We start from the raw sequence: 10,910 nt of genomic DNA, 5'->3' as shown, positions 1-10,910 counted from the left end.
GCAAACCCTGCTGTTCACACTGCAAGCTGGCTAGACTCTGTCACAAGCCTCCCCCCGCTCCACACAGATCTGTGTCTCCAGCTCTCTCCAGGCAGGCGTCCATCATCCATGCCTTTCCCTCAGGGCTGCCCTAGCGTGGGGTCTTGTGTGGGACACTGATCCCCACTGATCCCACGCTCCATGTCCAAGAACTGCTTTGCTGTGGCGCCACATCGCCCGGGGGTGGCAGGATGCACCCGGGGACGAGAGCCACCACAGCTCTGAAAGCAGTTCCTGTCCCCAAGGAGGCCCCCAAACCTGGGAGGAACTGATCTTCCATGCTCCCTCCCCCTATTCCTACAAGGGCTTGTCTACACACACAATCGCATCAGTTAAACCGGAGCACCCCCAGTGTGGACCCGCTGCTCTCTGTTTACGGCCTACTGCTGTTGGTTTAGCTAACACTTTTGCATACTGGCTGGTTACTGATTTGTTCCAGCTATTTGCTGACTACGAATTCAGCCTCAAACCCTGCCCCTGAGGAGGTATCACTGGCCTCCTTTGACAGGTCATGGAACCAGAGTCCAGCCCCCGGCGCTGAGGCAGGACCAAGTGACCTCAGATCATCCCTGACAGGGTTTGTTCTCTAAAGCACCGGATTCCCCAACCTCCCTTGGGAGCTGGTCCCCACAGCTTAACTCCCGGTAGAGTGAGATGTTTTCCCTCATTCTCACCTGTCTCCCTTCCTACAGATTAAGCTCCTTTAGTCTTGTGCTACTTTCCGGGGCCATGGAGAACCATTGATCTCCATCCTGGTGAGAACAGCCCCTCACAGATTGGACGGCTGTTCTCAGCTCCCCCCTCGGCCTTCTTTTCTCAAGACTGACCACCCCCAGGGCTTTTAACCTTTCCTCATAGGTCAGAAAACTAAAACCACAAGGAAATCCAAGGGGAAACTGAGGCTCAGAGTGGGGCTGCTACATGCCCCAGGCCACCCAGCGACTCGGACCTCGGTTGGATCCAGGAGGCCTGGCTCTGAGTCCTTTGCTTGGGCTGCCACGTGCCACTGTGGCCCTGCCAAGACCCGGTGGATGCTGCTGAGTCTAGTCTACATGTGGGGCTGGGGCTGTATTCCCAGGGGCTGTCCTACCCTGTGTGCTCACTCCCATGGCCCTGGTGAGGTGAGCCTCTGGGTGCAAGGGCAGAGCCCTCTCCCCCGGTGCACTTGGCTAGCTGCATCGGAGGCGCTGGGGGCTGGGGCAGGTGGGGAGGTGTTGGGGGAGGGGATCAGTCTGGCCCGGGGTGCTCAGGGCTGGCTGTGTCGGAGGCACAGGGGGCTGGGGCAGGTGGGGTGGTGTTGGGGGAGGGGATCAGGCTGGCCGGGGTGCTCAGGGCTGGCTGTGTGGGAGGCGCAGGGGGCTGGGGCAGGTGGGGAGGTGTTGGGGGAGGGGATCAGGCTGGCCGGGGTGCTCAGGGCTAGCTGCATCGGAGACGCTGGAGGCTGGGGCAGGTGGGGAGGTGTTGGGGGAGGGGATCGGGCTGGCCGGGGTGCTCAGGGCTGGCTGTGTCGGAGGCGCAGGGGGCTGGGGCAGGTGGGGAGGTGTTGGGGGAGGGGATCAGGCTGGCCGGGGTGCTCAGGGCTGGCTGTGTCGGGGGCGCAGGGGGCTGGGGCAGGTGGGTGGTGTTGGGGAGGGGATCAGGCTGGCCCGGGGTGCTCAGGGCTGGCTGTGGCGGGGGCGCAGGGGGCTGGGACAGGTGGGGAGGTGTTGGGGGAGGGGATCAGTCTGGCCCGGGGTGCTCAGGGCTGGCTGTGTCGGGGGCGCAGGGGGCTGGGGCAGGTGGGTGGTGTTGGGGAGGGGATCAGGCTGGCCGGGGTGCTCAGGGCTGGCTGTGTAGGGGGCGCAGGGGGCTGGGGCAGGTGGGGAGGTGTTGGGGGAGGGGATCAGGCTGGCCCGGGGTGCTCAGGGCTGGCTGTGTAGGGGGTGCAGGGGGCTGGGGCAGGTGGGTGGTGTTGGGGGAGGGGATCAGGCTGGCCGGGGTGCTCAGGGCTGGCTGTGTCGGGGGCGCAGGGGGCTGGGGCAGGTGGGGAGGTGTTGGGGGACGGGATCAGTCTGGCCCGGGGTGCTCAGGGCTGGCTGTGTAGGGGGCGCAGGGGGCTGGGACAGGTGGGGAGGTGTTGGGGGAGGGGATCAGGCTGGCCGGGGTGCTCAGGGCTGGCTGTGTCGGGGGCGCAGGGGGCTGGGACAGGTGGGGAGGTGTTGGGGGAGGGGATCAGGCTGGCCCGGGGTGCTCAGGGCTGGCTGTGTTGGAGGCGCAGGGGGCTGGGGCAGGTGGGGAGGTGTTGGGGGAGGGGATCAGGCTGGCCGGGGTGCTCAGGGCTGGCTGTGTAGGGGGCACAGGGGGCTGGGGCAGGTGGGGTGGTGTTGGGGGAGGGGATCAGGCTGGCCGGGGTGCTCAGGGCTGGCTGTGTAGGGGGTGCAGGGGGATGGGGCAGGTGGGGAGGTGTTGGGGGAGGGGATCAGGCTGGCCGGGGTGCTCAGGGCTGGCTGCGTAGGGGGCGCAGGGGGATGGGGCAGGTGGGGAGGTGTTGGGGGAGGGGATCGGGCTGGCTGGGGTGCTCAGGGCTGGCTGTGTAGGGGGCGCAGGGGGCTGGGGGCAGGTGGGGAGGTGTTGGGGGAGGGGATCAGTCTGGCCCGGGGTGCTCAGGGCTGGCTGTGTCGGAGGCGCAGGGGGCTGGGGCAGGTGGGGTGGTGTTGGGGGAGGGGATCAGGCTGGCCCGGGGTGCTCAGGGCTGGCTGTGTCGGAGGCGCAGAGGGCTGGGGCAGGTGGGGAGGTGTTGGGGGAGGGGATCAGTCTGGCCCGGGGTGCTCAGGGCTGGCTGTTTCGGAGGCGCAGGGGGCTGGGGCAGGTGGGGAGGTGTTGGGGGAGGGGATCAGTCTGGCCCGGGGTGCTCAGGGCTGGCTGCGTAGGGGGCGCAGGGGGCTGGGGCAGGTGGGGAGGTGTTGGGGGAGGGGATCAGTCTGGCCCGGGGTGCTCAGGGCTGGCTGTGTCGGAGGCGCAGGGGGCTGGGGCAGGTGGGGAGGTGTTGGGGGAGGGGATCAGTCTGGCCCGGGGTGCTCAGGACTGGCTGTGTCGGGGGCGCAGGGGGCTGGGGCAGGTGGGGAGGTGTTGGGGGAGGGGATCAGGCTGGCCGGGGTGCTCAGGGCTGGCTGCGTAGGGGGCGCAGGGGGCTGGGGCAGGTGGGGAGGTGTTGGGGGAGGGGATCAGGCTGGCCGGGGTGCTCAGGGCTGGCTGCGTAGGGGGCGCAGGGGGCTGGGGCAGGTGGGGAGGTGTTGGGGGAGGGGATCAGGCTGGCCCGGGGTGCTCAGGACTGGCTGTGTCGGAGGCGCAGGGGGCTGGGGCAGGTGGGGAGGTGTTCGGGGAGGGGATCGGGCTGGCCCGGGGTGCTCAGGGCTGGCTGTGTAGGGGGCGCAGGGGGCTGGGGCAGGTGGGGAGGTGTTGGGGGAGGGGATCGGGCTGGCCCGGGGTGCTCAGGGCTGGCTGTGTAGGGGGCGCAGGGGGCTGGGGCAGGTGGGGAGGTGTTGGGGGAGGGGATCAGTCTGGCACGGGGTGCTCAGGGCTGGCTGCGTAGGGGGCGCAGGGGGATGGGGCAGGTGGGGAGGTGTTGGGGGAGGGGATCGGGCTGGCCGGGGTGCTCAGGGCTGGCTGTGTCGGGGGCGCAGGGGGCTGGGACAGGTGGGGAGGTGTTGGGGGAGGGGATCGGGCTGGCCCGGGGTGCTCAGGGCTGGCTGTGTCGGAGGCGCAGGGGGATGGGGCAGGTGGGGAGGTGTTGGGGGAGGGGATCAGGCTGGCCCGGGGTGCTCAGGGCTGGCTGTGTCGGAGGCGCAGGGGGCTGGGGCAGGTGGGGAGGTGTTGGGGGAGGGGATCGGTCTGGCCCGGGGTGCTCAGGGCTGGCTGCATAGGGGGCGCAGGGGGCTGGGGCAGGTGGGAGGTGTTGGAGGAGGGGATCGGGCTGGCCGGGGTGCTCAGGGCTGGCTGTGTCGGGGGCGCAGGGGGCTGGGGCAGGTGGGTGGTGTTGGGGGAGGGGATCAGGCTGGCCCGGGGTGCTCAGGGCTGGCTGTGTCGGAGGCGCAGGGGGCTGGGGCATGTGGGGAGGTGTTGGGGGAGGGGATCGGGCTGGCCGGGGTGCTCAGGGCTGGCTGCGTAGGGGGCGCAGGGGGATGGGGCAGGTGGGGTGATGTTGGGGGAGGGGATCAGGCTGGCCGGGGTGCTCAGGGCTGGCTGTGTCGGAGGCGCAGGGGGCTGGGGCAGGTGGGGTGGTGTTGGGGGAGGGGATCAGGCTGGCCCGGGGTGCTCAGGGCTGGCTGTGTCGGAGGCGCAGGGGGCTGGGGCAGGTGGGGAGGTGTTGGGGGAGGGGATCAGTCTGGCCGGGGTGCTCAGGGCTGGCTGTGTCGGAGGCGCTGGGGGCTGGGGCAGGTGGGGAGGTGTTGGGGGAGGGGATCAGGCTGGCCGGGGTGCTCAGGGCTGGCTGTTTCGGAGGCGCAGGGGGCTGGGGCAGGTGGGGAGGTGTTGGGGGAGGGGATCAGGCTGGCCCGGGGTGCTCAGGGCTGGCTGCGTAGGGGGCGGAGGGGGCTGGGGCAGGTGGGAGGTGTTGGGGGAGGGGATCAGGCTGGCCGGGGTGCTCAGGGCTGGCTGCGTAGGGGGCGCAGGGGGCTGGGGCAGGTGGGGAGGTGTTGGGGGAGGGGATCAGTCTGGCCCGGGGTGCTCAGGGCTGGCTGTGTCGGGGGCGCAGGGGGCTGGGGCAGGTGGGGAGGTGTTGGGGGAGGGGATCAGGCTGGCCGGGGTGCTCAGGGCTGGCTGCGTAGGGGGCGCAGGGGGCTGGGGCAGGTGGGGAGGTGTTGGGGGAGGGGATCAGGCTGGCCGGAGTGCTCAGGGCTGGCTGCGTAGGGGGCGCAGGGGGCTGGGGCAGGTGGGGAGGTGTTGGGGGAGGGGATCAGGCTGGCCCGGGGTGCTCAGGACTGGCTGTGTCGGAGGCGCAGGGGGCTGGGGCAGGTGGGGAGGTGTTCGGGGAGGGGATCGGGCTGGCCCGGGGTGCTCAGGGCTGGCTGTGTAGGGGGCGCAGGGGGCTGGGGCAGGTGGGGAGGTGTTGGGGGAGGGGATCAGTCTGGCACGGGGTGCTCAGGGCTGGCTGCGTAGGGGGCGCAGGGGGATGGGGCAGGTGGGGAGGTGTTGGGGGAGGGGATCGGGCTGGCCGGGGTGCTCAGGGCTGGCTGTGTCGGGGGCGCAGGGGGCTGGGACAGGTGGGGAGGTGTTGGGGGAGGGGATCGGGCTGGCCCGGGGTGCTCAGGGCTGGCTGTGTCGGAGGCGCAGGGGGATGGGGCAGGTGGGGAGGTGTTGGGGGAGGGGATCGGGCTGGCCGGGGTGCTCAGGGCTGGCTGCGTAGGGGGCGCAGGGGGATGGGGCAGGTGGGGTGATGTTGGGGGAGGGGATCAGGCTGGCCGGGGTGCTCAGGGCTGGCTGTGTCGGAGGCGCAGGGGGCTGGGGCAGGTGGGGTGGTGTTGGGGGAGGGGATCAGGCTGGCCCGGGGTGCTCAGGGCTGGCTGTGTCGGAGGCGCAGGGGGCTGGGGCAGGTGGGGAGGTGTTGGGGGAGGGGATCAGTCTGGCCGGGGTGCTCAGGGCTGGCTGTGTCGGAGGCGCTGGGGGCTGGGGCAGGTGGGGAGGTGTTGGGGGAGGGGATCAGGCTGGCCGGGGTGCTCAGGGCTGGCTGTTTCGGAGGCGCAGGGGGCTGGGGCAGGTGGGGAGGTGTTGGGGGAGGGGATCAGGCTGGCCCGGGGTGCTCAGGGCTGGCTGCGTAGGGGGCGGAGGGGGCTGGGGCAGGTGGGAGGTGTTGGGGGAGGGGATCAGGCTGGCCGGGGTGCTCAGGGCTGGCTGCGTAGGGGGCGCAGGGGGCTGGGGCAGGTGGGGAGGTGTTGGGGGAGGGGATCAGTCTGGCCCGGGGTGCTCAGGGCTGGCTGTGTCGGGGGCGCAGGGGGCTGGGGCAGGTGGGGAGGTGTTGGGGGAGGGGATCAGGCTGGCCGGGGTGCTCAGGGCTGGCTGCGTAGGGGGCGCAGGGGGCTGGGGCAGGTGGGGAGGTGTTGGGGGAGGGGATCAGGCTGGCCGGGGTGCTCAGGGCTGGCTGCGTAGGGGGCGCAGGGGGCTGGGGCAGGTGGGGAGGTGTTGGGGGAGGGGATCAGGCTGGCCCGGGGTGCTCAGGACTGGCTGTGTCGGAGGCGCAGGGGGCTGGGGCAGGTGGGGAGGTGTTCGGGGAGGGGATCGGGCTGGCCCGGGGTGCTCAGGGCTGGCTGTGTAGGGGGCGCAGGGGGCTGGGGCAGGTGGGGAGGTGTTGGGGGAGGGGATCAGTCTGGCACGGGGTGCTCAGGGCTGGCTGCGTAGGGGGCGCAGGGGGATGGGGCAGGTGGGGAGGTGTTGGGGGAGGGGATCGGGCTGGCCGGGGTGCTCAGGGCTGGCTGTGTCGGGGGCGCAGGGGGCTGGGACAGGTGGGGAGGTGTTGGGGGAGGGGATCGGGCTGGCCCGGGGTGCTCAGGGCTGGCTGTGTAGGGGGCGCAGGGGGCTGGGGCAGGTGGGGAGGTGTTGGGGGAGGGGATCAGGCTGGCCCGGGGTGCTCAGGGCTGGCTGTGTCGGAGGCGCAGGGGGATGGGGCAGGTGGGGAGGTGTTGGGGGAGGGGATCAGGCTGGCCCGGGGTGCTCAGGGCTGGCTGTGTCGGAGGCGCAGGGGGCTGGGGCAGGTGGGGAGGTGTTGGGGGAGGGGATCGGTCTGGCCCGGGGTGCTCAGGGCTGGCTGCATAGGGGGCGCAGGGGGCTGGGGCAGGTGGGAGGTGTTGGAGGAGGGGATCGGGCTGGCCGGGGTGCTCAGGGCTGGCTGTGTCGGGGGCGCAGGGGGCTGGGGCAGGTGGGTGGTGTTGGGGGAGGGGATCAGGCTGGCCCGGGGTGCTCAGGGCTGGCTGTGTCGGAGGCGCAGGGGGCTGGGGCATGTGGGGAGGTGTTGGGGGAGGGGATCGGGCTGGCCGGGGTGCTCAGGGCTGGCTGCGTAGGGGGCGCAGGGGGATGGGGCAGGTGGGGTGATGTTGGGGGAGGGGATCAGGCTGGCCGGGGTGCTCAGGGCTGGCTGTGTCGGAGGCGCAGGGGGCTGGGGCAGGTGGGGTGGTGTTGGGGGAGGGGATCAGGCTGGCCCGGGGTGCTCAGGGCTGGCTGTGTCGGAGGCGCAGGGGGCTGGGGCAGGTGGGGAGGTGTTGGGGGAGGGGATCAGTCTGGCCGGGGTGCTCAGGGCTGGCTGTGTCGGAGGCGCTGGGGGCTGGGGCAGGTGGGGAGGTGTTGGGGGAGGGGATCAGGCTGGCCGGGGTGCTCAGGGCTGGCTGTTTCGGAGGCGCAGGGGGCTGGGGCAGGTGGGGAGGTGTTGGGGGAGGGGATCAGGCTGGCCCGGGGTGCTCAGGGCTGGCTGCGTAGGGGGCGGAGGGGGCTGGGGCAGGTGGGAGGTGTTGGGGGAGGGGATCAGGCTGGCCGGGGTGCTCAGGGCTGGCTGCGTAGGGGGCGCAGGGGGCTGGGGCAGGTGGGGAGGTGTTGGGGGAGGGGATCAGTCTGGCCCGGGGTGCTCAGGGCTGGCTGTGTCGGGGGTGCAGGGGGCTGGGGCAGGTGGGGAGGTGTTGGGGGAGGGGATCAGGCTGGCCGGGGTGCTCAGGGCTGGCTGCGTAGGGGGCGCAGGGGGCTGGGGCAGGTGGGGAGGTGTTGGGGGAGGGGATCAGGCTGGCCGGGGTGCTCAGGGCTGGCTGCGTAGGGGGCGCAGGGGGCTGGGGCAGGTGGGGAGGTGTTGGGGGAGGGGATCAGGCTGGCCCGGGGTGCTCAGGACTGGCTGTGTCGGAGGCGCAGGGGGCTGGGGCAGGTGGGGAGGTGTTCGGGGAGGGGATCGGGCTGGCCCGGGGTGCTCAGGGCTGGCTGTGTAGGGGGCGCAGGGGGCTGGGGCAGGTGGGGAGGTGTTGGGGGAGGGGATCAGTCTGGCACGGGGTGCTCAGGGCTGGCTGCGTAGGGGGCGCAGGGGGCTGGGGCAGGTGGGGAGGTGTTGGGGGAGGGGATCGGGCTGGCCGGGGTGCTCAGGGCTGGCTGTGTCGGGGGCGCAGGGGGCTGGGACAGGTGGGGAGGTGTTGGGGGAGGGGATCGGGCTGGCCCGGGGTGCTCAGGGCTGGCTGTGTAGGGGGCGCAGGGGGCTGGGGCAGGTGGGGAGGTGTTGGGGGAGGGGATCAGGCTGGCCCGGGGTGCTCAGGGCTGGCTGTGTCGGAGGCGCAGGGGGATGGGGCAGGTGGGGAGGTGTTGGGGGAGGGGATCAGGCTGGCCCGGGGTGCTCAGGGCTGGCTGTGTCGGAGGCGCAGGGGGCTGGGACAGGTGGGAGGTGTTGGGGGAGGGGATCGGTCTGGCCCGGGGTGCTCAGGGCTGGCTGCGTAGGGGGCGCAGGGGGCTGGGGCAGGTGGGAGGTGTTGGGGGAGGGGATCGGGCTGGCCGGGGTGCTCAGGGCTGGCTGTGTCGGGGGCGCAGGGGGCTGGGGCAGGTGGGTGGTGTTGGGGGAGGGGATCGGGCTGGCCCGGGGTGCTCAGGGCTGGCTGTGTCGGAGGCGCAGGGGGCTGGGGCATGTGGGGAGGTGTTGGGGGAGGGGATCGGGCTGGCCGGGGTGCTCAGGGCTGGCTGCGTAGGGGGCGCAGGGGGATGGGGCAGGTGGGGTGATGTTGGGGGAGGGGATCAGGCTGGCCGGGGTGCTCAGGGCTGGCTGTGTAGGGGGAGCAGGGGGCTGGGGCAGGTGGGAGGTGTTGGGGGAGGGGATCAGGCTGGCCGGGGTGCTCAGGGCTGGCTGTGTCGGAGGCGCAGGGGGCTGGGGCAGGTGGGGAGGTGTTGGGGGAGGGGATCAGGCTGGCCCGGGGTGCTCAGGGCTGGCTGTGTCGGAGGCGCAGGGGGCTGGGGCAGGTGGGGAGGTGTTGGGGGAGGGGATCAGGCTGGCCGGGGTGCTCAGGGCTGGCTGTGTCGGAGGCGCAGGGGGCTGGGGCAGGTGGGGAGGTGTTGGGGGAGGGGATCAGGCTGGCCCGGGGTGGTCAGGGCTGGCTGTGTCGGGGGCGCTGGGAGCTGGGGCAGGTGGGAGGTGTTGGGGGAGGGGATCAGGCTGGCCGGGGTGCTCAGGGCTGGCTGTGTCGGAGGCGCAGGGGGCTGGGGCAGGTGGGGTGGTGTTGGGGGAGGGGATCAGGCTGGCCCGGGGTGCTCAGGGCTGGCTGTGTCGGAGGCGCAGGGGGCTGGGGCAGGTGGGGAGGTGTTGGGGGAGGGGATCAGTCTGGCCGGGGTGCTCAGGGGTGGCTGTGTCGGAGGCGCTGGGGGCTGGGGCAGGTGGGGAGGTGTTGGGGAAGGGGATCAGGCTGGCCGGGGTGCTCAGGGCTGGCTGTTTCGGAGGCGCAGGGGGCTGGGGCAGGTGGGGAGGTGTTGGGGGAGGGGATCAGGCTGGCCGGGGTGCTCAGGGCTGGCTGCGTAGGGGGCGCAGGGGGCTGGGGCAGGTGGGGTGGTGTTGGGGGAGGGGATCGGGCTGGCCGGGGTGCTCAGGGCTGGCTGTGTCGGGGGCGCAGGGGGCTGGGGCAGGTGGGAGGTGTTGGGGGAGGGGATCAGGCTGGCCCGGGGTGCTCAGGGCTGGCTGTGTCAGAGGCGCAGGGGGCTGGGGCAGGTGGGGAGGTGTTGGGGGAGGGGATCAGGCTGGCCCGGGGTGCTCAGGGCTGGCTGTGTCGGAGGCGCAGGGGGCTGGGGCAGGTGGGGAGGTGTTGGGGGAGGGGATCAGGCTGGCCCGGGGTGCTCAGGGCTGGCTGTGTCGGAGGCGCAGGGGGATTGGGCAGGTGGGTGGTGTTGGGGGAGGGGATCAGTCTGGCCCGGGGTGCTCAGGGCTGGCTGTGTCGGGGGGCGCAGGGGGCTGGGACAGGTGGGGAGGTGTTGGGGGAGGGGATCAGTCTGGCCGGGGTGCTCAGGGGTGGCTGTGTCGGAGGCGCTGGGGGCTGGGGCAGGTGGGGAGGTGTTGGGGGAGGGGATCAGGCTGGCCGGGGTGCTCAGGGCTGGCTGTTTCGGAGGCGCAGGGGGCTGGGGCAGGTGGGGAGGTGTTGGGGGAGGGGATCAGTCTGGCCGGGGTGCTCAGGGCTGGCTGCGTAGGGGGCGCAGGGGGCTGGGGCAGGTGGGTGGTGTTGGGGGAGGGGATCAGTCTGGCCCGGGGTGCTCAGGGCTGGCTGTGTCGGGGGCGCAGGGGGCTGGGACAGGTGGGGAGGTGTTGGGGGAGGGGATCAGTCTGGCCGGGGTGCTCAGGGGTGGCTGTGTCGGAGGCGCTGGGGGCTGGGGCAGGTGGGGAGGTGTTGGGGGAGGGGATCAGGCTGGCCGGGGTGCTCAGGGCTGGCTGTTTCGGAGGCGCAGGGGGCTGGGGCAGGTGGGGAGGTGTTGGGGGAGGGGATCAGTCTGGCCGGGGTGCTCAGGGCTGGCTGCGTAGGGGGCGCAGGGGGCTGGGGCAGGTGGGGAGGTGTTGGGGGAGGGGATCAGGCTGGCCGGGGTGCTCAGGGCTGGCTGTGTAGGGGGCGCAGGGGGCTGGGGCAGGTGGGCGGTGTTGGGGGAGGGGATCAGGCTGGCCCGGGGTGCTCAGGGCTGGCTGCGTAGGGGGCGGAGGGGGCTGGGGCAGGTGGGAGGTGTTGGGGGAGGGGATCAGGCTGGCTGGGGTGCTCAGGGCTGGCTGTGTCGGAGGCACAGGGGGCTGGGGCAGGTGGGGAGGTGTTGGGGGAGGGGATCAGTCTGGCCGGGGTGCTCAGGGCTGGCTGCGTAGGGGGCGCAGGGGGCTGGGGCAGGTGGGGTGGTGTTGGGGGAGGGGATCGGGCTGGCCG

General features: G+C 72.4%; 1 protein-coding gene across 1 annotated transcript in view; it reads left to right on the top strand.

Moving 5' to 3' along the window:
* Positions 1–10,910, top strand: part of HADHB (hydroxyacyl-CoA dehydrogenase trifunctional multienzyme complex subunit beta) — a 249,494-nt gene that overhangs the window by 150,297 nt on the left and 88,287 nt on the right. The window lies entirely within an intron of this gene.

The sequence above is a fragment of the Chrysemys picta genome, chromosome 3 (assembly GCF_011386835.1).
Source record: "Chrysemys picta bellii isolate R12L10 chromosome 3, ASM1138683v2, whole genome shotgun sequence".
Classification (NCBI taxonomy): Eukaryota; Metazoa; Chordata; order Testudines; family Emydidae; genus Chrysemys; species Chrysemys picta.
Note: the sequence above shows the minus strand (reverse complement) of the source record. Positions and strands in the feature narration are given on the sequence as shown.